We start from the raw sequence: 16503 nt of genomic DNA, 5'->3' as shown, positions 1-16503 counted from the left end.
GACTGAGCTGCACTCAGAGTCTGCCTCGTCCTCCACGCCAATGCCTGCTCTGAACACAACACCAAGTGATGCACATAAATACCAGGGGATAATTAACATCTCCTTTCTCTTCCAAGCTTGGGAGCTGGAGATGACCCTTTCAAGTTGCTCTGCCTTTCCTGTTCTGGTCATCAGCGCCCTGCTGGGCTTGGCATTGTTCCCCTCAATAACTCATCTCCAATATTCTTGGTGCTGCTTAAGATTGATGATGTTTTCTCCTTTCCTTTCTCTTTATATTGTCACTTAACTGCTCCCACTCACAGAGCTGTTAATCTTTCACACACATGCTTACGTTAAGCTGCTTAAGAGCACTGCAAACACTTTATCCTCATAAAGATTGAACTGCCCTGATATGAAACTTGTAGCCCCGGAATAGAACAAAATTTACGTACGCAAATAAAAGCTGAAGGTCAGGGACAGACAGAGAGGCTGTAAATATTCCTGGGCCCAGATTTCAGAGGATTTCAAGAGAGAGGGGATGGGTTGATTTGCTCCCAGCTGGTTCTGTGCCCTGAGTCAGCAGAAGGTGCAAGGAAATGGCCACAAAGCTCATGGCCCACGGAGGTCAGCTCTGGACCTCTGGGACTCATCCCATCCCAGCCTGGTGGGGCCATGCTCCGGGTTAGAGAGGCTCAGGAAAATTCCTGAAGTTTTTTCTCTCCGGGGTGAAAATTAAATATTAAAATAAATATTAAAAACTAAATATTAAAATAAATATTAAAAAAGGAAAAATAAAATAAATATTGAGAAATGAAAATGAAAATAAATAGTAAAAATTAAGAATGAAAAGAAATATTGGAAATTAAAAATGAAAATAAATATTAAAAATTAAGGTTAAAATTAAAAGAAAATTCTAATTAAATTGAAATTTAAATTAAAGTTAAAGTTAAAATAAAATAAAAATAAAAATTAAAATTAAAATTAAAAATAAAAATAAAATTAAAAATCAAATTAAAATTCAATTTTAAAATAAAATTAAAATTCAGTTTAAAATAAAATTAAAATTCAGTTTAAAATTAAAATTCAATTTAAAATTAAAATTAAAATTAAACACAATCTTTCCTGATAACAGCATCAAGGTGAAAACCCTGGGGTGAGCAGAAGGCTTGACTGAGCCATTGGCTTTGCCCCTTGGTGGGCACCAGACAGAGCCAGGGCTGCACCACAAATCCTCTGCCTGGGCTGCAGCTGCTCCCTGCAGGGCAGGAGCAAAGAGGGAGCTGTGGCCGTGGCTGCAGGGCTCTGTCAGAGCTGGCTCTGCTGGGAGGTGAAGTTTTGGGTCTCCTTGGCCATTTCTTCTCCTGGGGATTGAGGCAGGAGCACCACTTTGGTTGTTTTGGTCTCTTTGGTGACTCGGGAACCCCAGAAATGCTTCCTGCTCGCCCTGTCCTGCTCCAGGGGAGGCTCCTGGTCAGTCCCTGGCCCTCCCTGGCTGCTCCCCCTGGCACCGGGAGAGGGCTCACTGCCCACAGAAGCCTGAGAACAGCAGGGACAGCACCAGTAAAAGCTTTCCAGAACTTTCTCTCAGCCTGCTTGGAGCCACCAAGGCTTTTCAGGTGCCAGTGTGGGCCCAGTGAGCCCAGTTTGGGGCTCAGTCTGGGGGAGAAGGAGCAGCATTGTCCAAGGTGCAAGGGCAGCTCCAGCCCAGAGCTGATCATGGAGTATTTGCAGAGTGAACTCCAAATGGTGTCATAGGAAAGGTTTATGGCTGAGATGGGCCCAGCTCAAGGCACATTAATTACTGAAGTGCTTTATTAAAGGTTTCACTTAATTAACTTCATTAACTAGACCTGGTGCCTTTGTTCAGATTTTCTCATGGTCTTCTGCCTTGGGGTTGGAAGGGACCTTGGAGATGCTGTAAATCCAACTCCTCTGCCCTGGGTTCCCCTGTCCCAGGGTGCTCCAAGCCCTGCCCTGGACCCTCCCAGGGATGGGCAGCCCCAGCTTCCCTGGACAACCTTCTGCATTAAAAATGTCCCTCCTGGAGGACAGGAGGTGTCCAGCATGGGCAGCTGCTTCTAGGCCTGTTTCCAATGGCTAAAGCCAGGTCACACACATCTTTTATGGAAAATCCTCTCCTTAGGATTGTTCCTCCTGAGAAGCTGAGAGGCCTCAGGAACAAAATGTAACCAATGGTTATCTGCTGCTGTGGAATGCAACAGCTGCATCTGGGATTGGCCTCATGTGGTTGTTTCTAATTAATGGCCAATCACAGTCAGCTGGCTCAGACTCTCTGTCCGAGCCACAAACCTTTGTTATCATTCCTTTGTATTCTATTCTTAGCCAGCCTTCTGATGAAATCTTTTCTTCTATTCTTTTAGTATAGTTTTAATGTAATATATATAATAAAATAATAAATCAGCCTTCTGAAACATGGAGTCAGATCCTCGTCTCTTCCCCAGCCTGAAAACCCCTGTGAACACGGTCACAGATGTGTATTTATTCCTCCTCTGTTTGTGACAGGTGTTTCTCTCTGGGGACAGGTTGGAATCGCCCCTGGCTCCATGCCTGGCAACAGGGTTTGCCCTGTGTTCCCTTGCTGCTCCAGGGCAGCAGCACAAGCCCCAGGCAGCCTTTTGATGCCAGGATCAGGGAGAGGCTGGACTCGCCCTCGGGGCAGGATTTAACCCCTTGCAGGGCTGGGACAGCTCAGGATGCCGTGGGGGCTGCAGAGGCAGGGGCTGCTGCACCCAAAGACAAAGCCCTGGCAGAGTAAAAGGCTCTTGGACGTTTCCCAGTTGTGGTTTCATTAATGGAAGTGATTTCTCTGTGCTGGGCTGCTCTGCTGTGGGGAACCATCCCATCCTTGTCACAATGCCCCAAAGTGTCCAATGCTGCACCCCTGGGTCACTCTGGTACTGCCTGTCCAGCCCTGCTGACATTTATTTCCCCATTCCAGCTGTGCAGAGCTGAAGAGGAAAAGAGGAACAATATGAAGAGCAGCTCTGAGCAGGTGACACATCCCAGTGAAGGATTTGGGTGCAGGGCACCTCCAGCAGCTCTGGGATGGTGGCATCACCTGGCAGGATGGAGCACAGGATGGACAAATCCAGTGAATCCCCTGGTGCTCTTCCTTGACTTGCAGCTCCCTGCCAAAACTTGATCCCATTTCTAGGAAAGCCCTGGTGTAAGCAGGAACAGAGCCACTAAATCCCTCTTTTCCTCCCCAGTGTTTCCTCTCAGCTCTCTCCAGCAGCGATTCCTCTCTCCTCTTTTCCCTTCCTGCTGGGACAGCGCTGTCAGTGAATCCTGTCTGCCTCAGGAGTGAAAGGGTTAACCTTTCCCAGGGCTTGTGGTGGGGATGCAATTCATAATTGTGTTTTCCAGGAGAGCCATAAACTTGTCTGCTATCAGTTCTGTGGCTGAGGCGGCGGCTCATCAAGAGTTGCATCAGGGATGAGGTATAATTCAACCAATTATAACTGGCAGGTTATGCTGCACTTGTAAAGTGTGGATTTTAGAGCCTGCAATCGCTGATAAACAGGGCTGCGGGCAGAGCAGAGCAGAATCTGCTGCGGGCAAAGGAGAATTGCACCGTTTAACCCTTTCCTCCCAGGGCATTCAGGTGTTGCTGCCAGGGATGCTCTGCAGGTTTTGTGGGCAGGGCGCCTGTGGAGGGGCAGAGGGGTTTGGGGTTGGAGTGTTTGGGGTTGGGAAAATCCATCTGCAAACCAGGAGCCTTCCTGCCCCTGGGTCTGCAGCCTCTGTGCAGCACAGAGGAGCCCTTGGGGAGCTGTGTGCTCTCCTCCTGGTGCCAAAGCTTTGTCTTCTCATCCTCCATTTAGATCCAAAATTCAGTGAATTCAGCAGAAATCAGTGTAATCTCTCTGCTGCATATTTGTCCTTTAGTCTGGGTGCAGCTCCTTTGAAATCACATGGAATTACATCACAGAGGTGGGAACAGGCAAACTTGAGCCAAACTTCCAGAAATGCTGGGGAGGAGAGCAAAGGTTGCTTGGGCTGCAAAATAAATCCCTTCCCCTGCTGCTGCAGAGGCTCCAGCTCCCCAAAGCCACTGCCTGGCCATTGAAGCTCCTCAGAGCCACTGTGGGAGACAGGAGGAGGAGGAGGAGGAGGAGGAGGAGGAGGCAGCAGCTGAGCCGGGCACCAAAGGCAGTGAATTTAGCGCAGTTAAGAGGGGTTAAGCCCCTCTGTGAAGGAAAGGGTTAAACAGATCCGTCTCCTGTCACTGCCAGCCCTAACTGCGTGACCCCAAGAGCTGTGGGACATCCTTGCCCTGCAGCTGGAGGCACATTTGGGACCAGGGCCACTAGAGGGCAAGCTGGCATTGCCACAGAGCCGGGCAGGCAGCGCCCGCAGCCCTGCCAGCCTCTTCGGGTCCCTGCAAACCCCTCCGGGTCCCTGCCAGCCCCTCTGGGTCCCTGCCAGCCGGCCCAGGGGCTCGGGAAGGCGGCAGGAATCTCTCTGCCCCTCTGGAACTCTCCAGGAGCATTCCTCTGCACACATCTGGATGTTTTTGTGACTGCGGTGGGCTGCAGGAAATTTTCGCTTCTGCCGTTGGTTATGTGGAGTAAAACACAGTGGCTGGGATGGGGATGGTGGCCCTGGAAGGGGCAGTGGGACAGCAAATGGGGCTCCTGTGTCCACACCTTGTGTGTGACCTGTGCCCAGTGAGGGGAGGGAACTGGGGGGCTCCGTCCTGGGTGCAAACTGCACAAAGCCCGGCCCTGCTGATGCTCATTGAGTTCTCATTTTCCCCAGGCTGGATTTACTCTGGAGATTTTCTTCTCAGTGATTCTGCCCACAAAGTGTCTCCAGCCTTCCACTTTTCCATGTGTTGCTCTTGGCTCGCTCAGGGAGCAGAGGAAGGAACCTCGTGGCTGGAGGATGCTGCTGCTCCTGGGGCACTCCAGGGGAAGGCCACGCTGGGCCAGGCAGCTCTGATAAACACAGCAGTGCAGCAGGGATGCCTCTGGTACACCTGGGAGGTATTTCCTTAATTGTTGACTCTCCCAGTGATGGAAACTCCACATTTTCCCCAGTGCTTTTTTATCCATCCTGCCAGAAGCGCTTGCCAGGAGTTTCCCCTGTGCAGCCTCAATTCCTTTCCCGCTGCCTGAAGCACCCCAGGCACTCAGAGCACACCTTTGTCCTGCATCCCCTCAGATCCATCCTGAGCCCACGTTAAACACGCCACCTCTCCCTCTCTTCCTTTGGAAAATGCCACCCCAGCCCTCTGATCATTCCTGTCACTGTCCTCGGGGTGATGCCCAAGTGCTTCACAGCTTCCTCGAAGAAAGGAAGAGCTCAGAGCCAGTGGAAACAAGGCTGTGACCCCCCTGCTCCACCAGGAAGGGCCAAGAATGCAGATTTTTTATGCCTTGGCCTGGATAAATGTGAAGCAAGCAGAGAGGGATGGCACAAAGGCAGCATCTGAGCAGCCCCCGCTGTCCTCAGCTGAGATAAAGCTGGGAAATGTTATCTGGGAGCTTAGGGAAGAAAAGGCTGGGTGGCTGAATAAATAAAAATAACATCAAATGCTGCTGCGAGTCCTTTTCAGTTGATAATCCCAAGGATCCAGGATTAAGCATTTCTCACAAAAACTTCGTGTTTTCAGTCATTTTACAGAGTGACAGTATCACAATAACAACGTGCCAGTGGCTTTGTGAAAGGACAATGGCACACACAGCCCACACCTGAGCAGCAGCAATTTTTTGCCAATGAAGTTGCAGTGAATTGATCTATAAAATAAAATTTAAAAAAATATAAATAAAAGCAGGGTGATTTTCCTAAAGAATTTCTGAAGTTAAAAATCAAACCTTGGATTCAACAAGAGAGGGAAATTAATGGTGCCCACTGCACACAAACTGTGTTGATTTAATATTGAATATAAATGTAGGGGCACAACTACAACTTGTACAGAAATAAAAATTCAGGGCTGCAGATGGGGCAATGAACTTAGTCATGGTTCAGGTTCATAAGCAGAGACCAGGCAGCAAAAACTTCCATTGTCTGAGGCTGGGCTGTGTGTTCTGTTTGCAATCTGCCAGAGCTGGGCAGCTCTGTGCTGTTCTTGGGGCAGTTTTCTTGATCTCTCCCCCAGCCAATCCTCCCTGCAGGAGATCTCTGCTGTCCATGGCCACTGAGTGTCCCTGCAGGGCTGATCCAATTCCAGCATCCCATGGGGAGATGCTGCATTGCCCAGGGCAGGAGCCAAGCATTCCTACCTGGATCCAATGGGAGCCTGGCACAGCCCAGCAGCCTTTGCCCAGGGCATTGCCAGAGGAGCAGCTTCTGCTGCCCTGCATGGCCAGAGGGAGCCCAGGCCCATCTGCAGCAGCCCTGGAGCTGCAGAGGAAAACTCCCCCCTTGTGCAGGATCCCTGCTCCAGCAGAAGCACAGCTGGCACTGCAGGAGGGCTGAGCCCCCATGGGATGGGGCTGTGCCACCCCCTGACCCACAGCGTGCCAGGGCTGCTCTCACTCTGCCAGGGTTGCTTTGTACTCTTGCATTTGGATTTTTAATTTCCTAATAAAGAACTGTTATTCCTGCTTCCATATCTCTGCCTGAGAGCCCCTTAATTTCAAAATTATAATAATTCAGAGGGAGGGGGTTTGCATTTTCCATTTCAGGGGAGGCTCCTGCCTTCCTCAGCAGACACCTGGCTGTTCAAACCAAGACATCCATAAATCCCATAAGTCCATAAATCCCTTCCACCCAGTCCCTAAGGAGCCACCACCGGTGGGTGCTGTGGTCCTGCCCGGGGCTGTGCCCTGCAGATCTCCTCACTCAGGGCTCTGGTGGGGGTCAGTAGAGCTGGCAGGAGTCTGTGCCTGCCTTTGGGGGCTTTGGGATGGGCAGTGATGCCCTGTGGTGCTTCACTGCCTGGCTCTAAGGTCAGCTACACCCGTCCAGTGCTGCCTGGGCCTCTGCCAAGAAGCCATGTAGCAAAACAAGGGCAGTGAGAGGAGGGAAGGGGCAGCTTGGTGCTCTCAGCGCTAATTACCGGCTGTGATGGCCTCGCTAACGCCTTCCCAGGCCTGCAGCCACGTTTTCTCACTTGCTCCTCATCCTGCTGCTTCTGGAGAAAGGAATGGAATCGAGCAGGGTCTTTGGAGGATGTAAGATCCCATGTTGCAATGATCGTGTAATGCAGCAGGGCTGGGTGTGGGGCCCTTTCTCCATGAGCTGAACTCTGCTCCCGAGCACGGGGACAGCCACAGCTGCATGGGGACAGCCACAGCTGCATGGGGACAGCCACAGCTGCGTGGGGACAGCCACAGCTGCATGGGGACAGCCACAGCTGCATGGGGACAGCCACAGCTGCTGCAGCCTGGCCCTGCGGCTGGGCTGGGCTGAGCAGCACCTGTGGGGCTGAGGAACAACCAATTCCAGAGTGCAGTGGGATCAGTGAGCAGTGGGAATGGGATCAGAGAGCAGTGAGATCAGCTTTCAATGGGATCAGTGTGCAATGGGATCAGGGTGCACAATGGGATCACAGTTTGCAATGGGATCAGTGTGTGCAGTGGGATCAGGATGTGCAGTGAGATCAGTTTGCAATGGGATCAGTGTTCAATGGGATCAGTGAGCAATGGGATCAGAGGGCTGGGATCACAGGTTGGGATCACAGGGTTGGGATCACAGGTTGGGAGCACAGGGTTGGGATCCCAGGTTGGGATTGCAGGGTTGGGATCACAGGTTGGGAGCACAGGGTTGGGATCCCAGGTTGGGATTGCAGGGTTGGGATCGCAGGTTGGGATCCCAGGTTGGGATCGCAGGGTTGGGATCGCAGGGTTGGGATCCCAGGTTGGGATCACAGGGTTGGGATCACAGGCTGGGATTGCAGGTTGGGATCACAGATTGGGATCACAGGTTGGGATCACGGCGCTCCCAGAGCCGGCACCACTAGAGGGAAGCACGAAGCCGCGGTCGCTGCCGGCTCCGGAGGATGGAGAGGGATGCAGGGGACAAAAGGAGGAGCTGCGGGGACAGGAGCAGCCGATCCCTCCTGCTCGCACCCTGCGTGTCCGGGCTGAGCCGGAATCGGCTCTTTCTGTGAATTGGCTCTTTCTGAGCAGCCAAACCTCGGTGCCCAGAAGGTCCCGGGTGTCCTCGGCACCCCTGGCCAGCCTGGGAGCAAGGTGGGGTCTGGGCTTCAGCAGGAGCCAAACACCTGGGGAAAGTGGGGGAACCTCCTGGGGCATTCCCAGCTGAGGGCTCCTGGGACACGAGGAGGGCGAGCTGTGAGCTTGGCAGAGCCTGAAAGGGGCAGTTTGGTGCCCCAGGATGGAGAAGAGCCAGGAACCAATCCCCCTGTCCCATCCCCGGTCTTTGCTCAAGCTGGAGCCAAGGTCCTGGCCAGGTCAGCTTTGTGGGGACACAGAGAGCTCGAGGGACAGCTGCCCTCACACCCTGAGCGCCCAGGCTGGCTTTGGTGCATATTTGGAAGCACAGGAAAGCTTTGCATCCCTGTCCCCAGGGATGTGACCGGTCTTCTTTGGCCCAGTGGCCACTCAGGGCCCCCCTCAGCTACACTGGACACCCTCCAGGGTGGAGCTGGGCTGGTAGGTCCCTTTTTCAACCTGGTTTTGTATTTTCAAGAGGAAGGATGCTCCTTTGAAGGCCCTGAAGGTGCTGAGTTAACCTTCAGCAATTCACTGCCCTGTTCCTAAAGCACCCAGAGTCCCCCAATCCTCTCCCATCCCTCAGACTCAGCTCGTGACAAGAGGGAAGATTTGATGGCCAAGGATCCCAAAACAGCCCCAAAATAACCCCTAATCCTCGGTGATCTCTGGGATGGACTCAGCTCACCCAGCCATACCTCAGGCAGGGATGAGTGACTTGGAGGGGCTCTCACACTGCTGGGGGACTCCAGACAGCTCCTGATGCCAGCAAGGCTCCCCCAGACCCCCAAGGCCATTCTGGCATTCAGGCCAGTGGGAAAAATCCAAGCTGTGGGAAAACACAGAGGAATGAAGGTGGATTGAGTCCTCCCACCTGGAGCAGAGGGACCGGGGATGAGGCTGGTGGCAGAAGCCCCTTTTGGTCAGTCCTGGGTGTTTGTGTGACCACAATTCAAAGGTGCTTTACACTTCTCCTGCAAAAGAGCTGAAACTGCCAGATTTGATACGTGTTTCCTCTTTTCTCACTGTTGTTTTTCCTGGAGGAGGCACCTTCACCATCTTCCCCCACCAGGAGATGCCCAGGGCAGGTCTCCCATCCAGGAGGGCTGTCCTGGACACCCTCTGGGGCAGATTTTTGCTCTGTGTGGGGCAGAGGCAGCTGTGGGGAGTGTGGAAGCCCCACAGGAGCAGAGGCATCAGGGGGTGCCCGGGGCTGGGCCTTGGGGCACCCCTCACCTGTGCCAGCAGGTGAAGGGAGCCCAGGGACACTGAGGACAGCACAGGCAGCTCTCAGGGGGACACTGAGGCAGTGAGGGGCATCCAGATCCCCTGGGCCACGTCCAGGGACTCCATTCGTGGGCAGAAGGACATCTTGGGGTCACACCTGCCTCCAGGAGGGCTCCTCTTCACGGGCTTCCACCTCACAGCCTGGGAACGAGAGCACTTTGCTGACAAACCCTCATCAAACACCCAGAAATAAGGTTTCACACCCAAATTACTGAAATGGGCTGAACATCCACAGCCCCAGCCTGAGCCAGCCCCAAACCTTGGATATAAAGGTGGGAATGAGTGTTTTGGACTGGTTCTGCTTCTGTCCCTGCTCCCAACCACCTGGGAGACAGATTATCCTCTAAAGGAGATTCTGGAGGCACAAATAACATCCTGGACAGGAAAGATACCCGAGAACTGAACAGCTGAACACCTGAACAGTTGCAGACTGTTGCAGAGAACACCTGAGAACTGAAGAGCTGAACACCTGAACAGTTGCAGACTGGAGCACAGAGAGACAACAATGTGGGCCAGGTGAAGAACAAAGCCCCACTCCCGGCAGCTGCTTCTTGGAGCTGTGAGCATCCCATGAGGGAGGCCTTTGCTGGGAATGCCCTGATCCAGCTGCCTGGAGAAAGCAATTCCCCTTCCCTTATTGCAAAACCCAGTGGCAAAGGGGGTGAGACTTCACTGCCCTGACCCACAAGAGCCTGGGGAAGAGGTGACAGGGACAGAGGCACATCAGAGCCTCTTCCTTGAGGCATCACAGGGTGCCCAGCTGCAGCTGTAGCTGCAGCTCTCCATCTGTTAATTCCTCCCTTGCTTCCAGTCCTCAGACAATTCATTTATTTCTGGAAAACTCTGCTAGGAGGATATTTCAGATCCTGTTTGAAGCAGAGCCCATGGGCTGTTCTGCCTGCACTCGCTGGCTGGAGAAATGGGGGCCTGAGCCCACGTGTCTGCATCTGCTGTGGGAGTGCCTGGAGGCATCTCGTGTTCATCCACTCACTGCAGCCTCAGCCCGGGCTCCTCAGCCTCCCTCAGGCACAGGGATGGTGACAAAGGCTCCATCTGCGAGGGACAGGGACAGCTCTGCGCCCTCTCTGAGTGCCCATGCAGGGGTCCTGTGGTATTGTCTGAGTTCCCCAGATGGAGGAGGAATTGAGAATCTGACTCCATGTTCTTAGGAGGCTAATTTATTATTTTATTATATACAATATAATATTATATATTATATATTATATTATTCTATATTATTTTCTATTTTTACATTATTTATATATCATTATTATTATTTTATTATATATTATTTCTATATTGTTTTCTATTTTATTACATTATATTATTTTATATATATATATTAATTTGATATATAATATCAAATATATATCATATATTGTATATATCAAATGTATATGATATATACAATATATTATATTACATTCTATTACATTATATTATTTTATATTATTATTACATTCTTATATTATGAATATAATATAATGCAATATAATGCAATATAATATAATATAATATAATATAATATAATATAATATAATATAATATAATATAATATAATATAATATAATATAATATAATATAATATAATATAATATAATATAATATAATATAATATAATATAATATTTTAGCCTTCTGAATCAACACAGTCAGATGCATTGTTCTTCCCAGAGTTGGGGTCACTGCATTTACTACACCTGGGCAGTGCCAGCACCCTCTGGGGGAGGAACCTTGCCCTGATCTCCAGCCTGAGCTGCCCTGGCTGTCAGTGTCCCCAGGGGCTGCCAGCACAGCCAGGTGGTGACAAGGACACACCTGAGCTCTGCCCATGGCTCCTCTGAGTCTGCAAACCCAGAGCCTGCTCTGCTCCAGGGATGTTTTACTGCTCTTTGGCCAATGTGCTGCTCTGCTGGAGGCCACCCCAGCATTGATCCAGGCTGCTCATCTGAGTAACCACAGCGGGATCCTGGAGGAAGCTGCCCTCAGCTGCTCTGCCCAGCATCCTGCCTTTGCCTTTCACTGAGTGAGAGCTGCTGTGCTCAGCACTCAGCAGAGCTGCTTTCCTGCCTCTGGTCTCTTCTCGTAGAATCATAAAATGGTTTGGCTTGGGTTGGAAGGACCTTAAAGTTCATCCTGTCCTACGCCTGCCATGGCAGGGACACCTCCCACCATCCCAGGCTGCTCCAGGCCCCAATATCCAGCCCGGCCTTGGGCATTTCCAGGGATCCAGGGGCAGCCACAGCTGTGCCAGGGCCTGCCCACCCTCCCAGGGAAGGATTTATCCCCAGTGTCCAATGTAAACCTACTCTCAGTTTGAATCCATTCCCCCTTGTCCTGTTCCTACCTCCTCTTGTAAGAAGTTCCTCTCCAGCTCTCCTGTCAGCTCCCTTCAGGTACCCAAAGCCCCTCTAAGGTCACTCCAGAGCTGTTTCTTCCCCAGGCAATCCCCCAGCACCACTCACCATCCTGCTCTGCCCTCTCAGAGCCCTGCAGGGCTGGAATTTTCATGGACAAGCCCTTGCCCCATGTTGTCACAAGGTTTAGGGAAGTGCAAGAAGAGCAGGAGCTTCCAGAGTGACTGAGGCTCCCCCAGAGCTGCTCTGGGCACGCTGTGCCAGGGCCTCACACCCTCACAAAAATCTGTCTTGGTTTGGAAAGCCAGGTGCCTGCTAAGGAAGGCAGGAGCCTCCCCTGAAATGGAGAAAATGCTATAGATTTTAAATTAAGGAACTCTCAGGAAACAAAAATTATGGGAGCAGGAATAACAGTTCTTTAATAGGGAAAGGAAAATAAAAAAAGATAAAATAAAGAATGCAGTGAACTAAAGCAACAGTGGCAGAGTCAGAAGCCAGCCTGACACCCTGTGGGTCAGGCTGCTGGCAGCAGAACCATTGGAATTGTGGCTCAGCCCTCCTGCAGTGCCAGGGCTGGTTCTGCTGGAGCAGGGATCCTGGAGAAAGGTGCAGTCTCTGCCTCTGCAGATGCAGGGCAAGAGGCAGCTGCTGTTCCTCTGGGCAATGCAGTGCAGAAGCCGTGCTGGTGTTCCAGAATCTCCAGATTCTATCCGGGTAGGAATGCTTGGCTCCTCCCTCTGGGCTCCCATCTGCCAATGGGATGCTGTAGTTCTTATCAGCCATGCAGGGACATTCAACAGTTCCATCCCCATATAAACCTAACCCTGTCCTCTGGCAGTTTGAAGCCATTCCTTGGCCTGTCCCTGTCACCATAGGACACAAAATAAAATGACACAGACATTGGAGCCTCCAAGGTAAAAGAAGGGAAGTTTAATTCCTGACTCCAACATTTATAGATTTCCAAAGGTGACAGTGCCACCTCTCCAATGACACTGGACTAACCAACAGTTTATCAGATTTCTCCTCCTCCAGAAAAGAATGTAAAACAATAATTATTTACATAAAACTGCGTGAGAACGTTCATTACAAGAATGTAAACCTCAGAATGCTTAGAGGAACTTAGAAGAACAGGGGGACATGTCCCTCCAGCTCCTGGGGCCCCTCTGGGGACACCGTGGGACGCTTGCCTTGTTGCAGAGGTGCCTCCCCCGTGGGATACTCACTCAAAGCAGGAAAGCTCTGAGTGTGTGATTCCCCTCACCTGCCCCTGTAGCAGGGAAGGGGCTGCTGTGGCCCAGGGCAGCAGCTCTGCCCTGTCCCCCCTGAGCTGCAGGACACGTCCCACCCTGACCCTTCCAGCCCCACGCTCAGCCAGGAGGGAGAGGGGCTCTGAAACAGCAAAAGCCCAACAGAATGAGGCTTTTCAAACCAGAGAGGGTCACAGGTGCTCGCTGTGTCTAATTGGATCAGGGAGATGGGGATGAGATGAAGGCTCTGGGCAGGTGTGAGTGTGCTCCCTGTGACCCTGCAGGAGAGCAGGGCCAGCCAGGGGTGACATCCAGGCTGCACTGCAGAGGAATGAGATTCTCAGAACCTGAAATGCTCTCCAAAGGAAGCAAAGCTGTCAGAAAAATCCCAGGTGTGTTTTTTCCCTCACCTTACCCCAGCTCCTGAGGAAACTGGGACGTTTAAAGGATGGAGTGGGAGGAAGAAGAACAGAGAGTTACTGAGTTGTCAGCTCTGCCTCTGGCTCTTGATACCACCCTGGGCACGGATCCTGCCAGCTCTGGGCCACTGAGGGGTGGAGAAGAGCCTGTAAACCTTCCCTGCCTCCCAGAACAGGCAATCAATTCATGAGCCTCAGGAGAGCTTTGAATCTGCAGGCAGGGGGCTGTGAGAGAGGGAGATGCTGCCACTTCTGGGCTCTGAAATTCAAAGTCGTGTTTCTTTTCATTTCTCCCACAGCCAGCCAGGCTTTGAGGGGCTGGAGCATCAGAGAAGAGCCTGAACTGCGCAGAGCAGCAGCTCTGTGTCTGCAGCAGGGATTCCTCCCCAAGGCAGGGACTGGAGTTTGGCTTGGAAGGGCTGGGAATGAGCAGGAGCTGCTGGGCCAGCAGGGTGGGTGCAGTTTGAGCAGCCCCACATGTGGCAGCTCCCACTGCCACCCCCAGAAATCCCAATGTGCTGCTGGGGCTGCCTGTCCACCCTGCCCAGTGGGTGAGATTGGGATTATGGAGTCCTAAAATGTCCCAAAATATCCATTGTCCACCCTGCCCAGTGCATGAGAATGGGATTAGAGAGTCCTAAAATATCCCAAAATATCCATCATCCACCCTGCCCAGTGGGGTAAAAAACAGCATTAGAGGGTCCCAAACCTTCCTCAAAAATATCCATCATCCACCCTGCCCAGTGGGTGAGAATGGGATTATGGAGTCTAAAATGTCCCAAAATATCCATTGTCCACCCTGTCCAGTGGGTGAGAATGGGATTAGAGAGTCCTAAAATATCCCAAAATATCCATCATCCACCCTGCCCAGTGAGTGAGAATGGGATTATGGAGTCCTAAAATATCCCAAAATATCCATCATCCACCCTTGCTCAGTGGGGTAAAAAACAGCATTAGAGGGTCCCAAACCTTCCTCAAAAATATCCATTGTCCACCCTGCCCAGTGGGCGAGAGTGGGATTAGAGAGTCCTAAAATATCCCAAAATATCCATTGTCCACCCTGCCCAATGGGGTAAAAAACAGCATTAGAGGGTCCCAAAGCTCCCTCCAGAATATCCATCATCTACTCTGCTTAGTGGGTGAGAACAGGACTAGAGGGTTCTGTACCTTACCCCAAAATATCCACTGTCCACCCTGCTCAGTGGGGTAAAAACAGCATTAGAAGGTCCCAAAGCTCCCTCTAGAATATACATAATCCACACTGCCCAGTGGGTGAGAATGGGATTAGAGGGTTCTGTATCTGCCCCCAAAATATCAATTTTGCACCCTGCTCAGTGGGGTGAAAAACAGGATTAGAGGGTCCCAAAGCTCCCTCCAGAATATCCATCATCCACCCTGCCCAATGGGTGAAAAACAGAATTAGAGGGTTCTGTGTCTTTCCCCAAAATATCCATAATCCACTGTGCCCAGTGGGTGAGAATGGGGTTAGAGGGTTCTGTATCTCACCCCAAAATATCCATTTTGCACCCTGCTCAGTGGGGTGAAAAACAGGATTAGAGAGTCCCAAAGCTCTCTCCAGAATATCCATCATCCACCCTGCCCAATGGGTGAAAAACAGAATTAGAGGGTTCTGTGTCTTTCCCCAAAATATCCATAATCCACTGTGCCCAGTGGGTGAGAATGGGGTTAGAGGGTTCTGTATCTCACCCCAAAATATCCATTTTGCACCCTGCTCAGTGGGGTGAAAAACAGGATTAGAGAGTCCCAAAGCTCTCTCCAGAATATCCATCATCCACCCTGCCCAATGGGTGAGAACAGGATTAGAGGGTTCTGTGTCTTTTACCCCAAAATATCCATTTTCCACCATGTCCACCATGTCCAATGGGGTGAAAAACAGGATTAGAGGGTTCTGTGTCTTTCCCCAAAATATCCATTTTCCACCTTTCCATCCACCTTTCCACCTTTCCATCCACTCAGCCAGTGGGTGAGAATGGGATTAGAGGGTTCTGTATCTTACCCCAAAATATCCATAATCCACCGTGCCCACTGGGGTGAAAAATAGGATTAGAGGGTCCCAAATCTCCCTCCAGAATATCCACTGTCCACCCTGTTCAGTGGGTGAAACATAGGGCTGGAGCCCCCCAGAACATCCATCATTCTCCAGGCTCCCCTCCTGCACCTCCTGGGAGCCCCTCAGCGATTGCTGCAGGTTCTCAGCATCCCCAGGGCTGCAGCCTGGCTCAGGCAGGGCTGGAGGGATGCAGGAATGGCTGGAGGGATGCAGGCAGGGCTGGAGGGATGCAGGAATGGCTGGAGGGATGCAGGAATGGCTGGAGGGATGCAGGCAGGGCTGGAGGGATGCAGGAATGTCTGGAGGGATGCAGGAATGGCTGGAGGGATGCAGGCAGGGCTGGAAGGATGCAGGCAGGGCTGGAGGGATGCAGGAATGGCTGGAGGGATGCAGGAATGGCTGGAGGGATGCAGGCAGGGCTGGCTGGGACAAATTAAGCCCTTAAGGAATGGATTTGCCTCACACCCTCAGGACCAGGTCTGTAGCAGCCCTGCCAAGCCTCTGCTGAGCAGATTCTGCCCCAGCAGCCCTGCCCAGGGTCATTCCAGCAGCCCAGGATAGTTCCAAGAGCTGAGAGTTACCCCAGGGTTACCCCTCCAGCCCAGGGTTATTCCCCATCTCAGGGTTATCTCTCCAGCCCAGGGTCATTCCCCATCTCAGGGTTATCTCTCCAGCCCAGGGTTATTCCCCATCTCAGGGTTATTCCCCCAGCCCAGGGTTACTCCTCCAGCCCAAGATTATCCCTCCAGACCAGGGTCATTTCCACTAGGTCAGAGTTATTCCACTAGCTCAGGATTACTCCATGAGTACAGGGTTACTCCACTAGCCCAGGGTCATTCCCCCACCCCAGGGTCATTTCTCCACCCCAGGGTTATCCCACCAGCCCAGGGTTTCCCACCAGCCCAGAGTCATTCCCCCACCCCAGGGTTACTCCCTCAGCCCAGGGTCATTTCCCCATCTCAGGGTTATCTCTCCAGCCCAGGGTTATTCTCCCAGCCCA

Source organism: Agelaius phoeniceus, chromosome 22 (assembly GCF_051311805.1).
Source record: "Agelaius phoeniceus isolate bAgePho1 chromosome 22, bAgePho1.hap1, whole genome shotgun sequence".
In the NCBI taxonomy this organism is placed as follows: domain Eukaryota; kingdom Metazoa; phylum Chordata; class Aves; order Passeriformes; family Icteridae; genus Agelaius; species Agelaius phoeniceus.
This window is presented reverse-complemented; position numbering follows the sequence as displayed.